The following is a 1,574-nucleotide window of genomic DNA, read 5'->3' on the forward strand; positions in this document are numbered from 1 at the left end:
TGTTGGGGGGGAGGGGGGGGATGGAAAAGCAGAGTTGCTTTGTCAGCATTTCTAAACCCCGAACTCTTGAGTATCCGAAGCTGTGAATCAAACACTTTCTGGCCTGCAGAATGACGTAATGGACCTGTATCCAGCCTTTATTTCTTGACACATGTCAGAGAGGGAGGGAAAAATAAAAACCGAACACACTCTGAGGATTCTGACAACGCAACCCACAAGCAACCCACTGCAGATCCTGGCCTTGAACAAGCATCAAGTGGGGGCTGGCACCCGTTCAGGGAAAGTTGGGGAAGGGGGTGGACAAGGACTGGGGCTCTATCTACCGGATACTCCCTCCCCCAGGAAATAATTCTATGGCAAAGAAGAAGCGGGATGCGGCTGCCTGGAGAGAACACGTCCTTGGTTCCTTCGCGCATCTTGCCCCTCTAAGAACTTGGTGAAAAGTTTAAGTGGTTGCGTGGAGAATCCGCCGGAGAGGAAGGCTCCGCCGCCGGGTCCTGGGAACTGCCACCGCACTGCCGCGGCAAAACCGGGAGCTGTCATTTGGGGCAGCGGCGGCGGAGAGGTAATGATGCCAGCGAGAACCAGACGGAGGCAGGAGACGACTGCAGGAGTGAAAGCGAGCAGAGCCGCGCCACTCTCGAGCCTTCCGCGCCTGGGGCAAGAGCCAAGTGCCCTTCAAGGGCCACGTCCCCTCCGCGGGCGCGCGCGCCCACCAGCTGCGGCGGGCAGCCCGGCGGGAGAGGCGGCAGCAGCAGGCTCGGCACCGGGACGGAGCGAGCCCTCCGCGCGACCGCCCGTCCGCCCCCTAGGTGACCCGGCGTCCTCGCCGCGCCCGCTGGAAGTTTGCAAACTTTCTCCGGGGGTTCCGCCGCATCACCGGGAAGTTGGGGACGCGGGGGGAGGTTCCTGGCTCGCCGTCTCCGCTGCCACCGCCGCTGCCTCCGCTTGACCGCACTTCTGGAGGGTTCCGCACCTTGCCAGGTCTCTGGAGGCAAACACACACCCCCGATTCATAACTGTTCCCCCTGTCAGGGAAACACGCGCGTTCCCACACACGCACCACGCCGGGGAAGACACGGCGCTCGCTCCACGTTAGCATCCCTCCAGTCGCTCGGCGCGGCGGCCACCGAGACGCGCTCCAGAACGGACACGGCGTGGGGTCGCTGGGGTGGCCTCGGGACACAGCAGAATTCCACAGTCCACCAGCATGTGGGGCCGGACTTCCCTCTGGTCCGCCAAAGTGTTTACAAACACAGATCACCCTCCAAAAAAAATGCATCGCATCTTCCCTACTCCTTGCCCTGTGACCTGCCCACTGGACCAAGTGATCTCGCGGCTGCTGCCGAGAACCAACCCCTGCAAACCAAGTAGGCTCCCGAGATGGCTCCCGCGGCAAGTGCAACAAAAGTAGCTAAATGCAAAAGCCCCAGAAGTGGCCGAGCCGTATTTTTAGGAACTTACCAAACAAGTGTGGAGAAGGCAAGAGCGGAGCCCGGGTGAAGGGACCACGTTGGACTGAGCAAAGATTACAATACATTCTATTTAGAGTGCATTACATCACCCCCCCGGTG

The 1,574-nt window shown here is 60.5% G+C and overlaps 1 protein-coding gene across 4 annotated transcripts in view; it reads right to left on the bottom strand.

Annotated features, from left to right (window-relative positions):
- The window catches only part of CREB5 (cAMP responsive element binding protein 5), a 492,421-nt gene that overhangs the window by 402,174 nt on the left and 88,673 nt on the right, over positions 1-1,574 (bottom strand). The window contains exon 1 of one of the 4 annotated variants that reach the window (XM_077775425.1): positions 1,465-1,487. The exons of the other annotated variants lie outside the window; for them this stretch is intronic. The gene's annotated coding sequence lies outside the window, so the exon portion shown is untranslated. Of the gene's footprint in view, positions 1-1,464; positions 1,488-1,574 lie in introns of those variants that run through there. 4 annotated transcript variants of the gene reach the window in all.

The sequence above is a fragment of the Crocuta crocuta genome, unplaced genomic scaffold, assembly GCF_008692635.1.
Source record: "Crocuta crocuta isolate KB4526 unplaced genomic scaffold, BGI_CrCroc_1.0 scaffold197, whole genome shotgun sequence".
NCBI classification, from domain to species: Eukaryota; Metazoa; Chordata; class Mammalia; order Carnivora; family Hyaenidae; genus Crocuta; species Crocuta crocuta.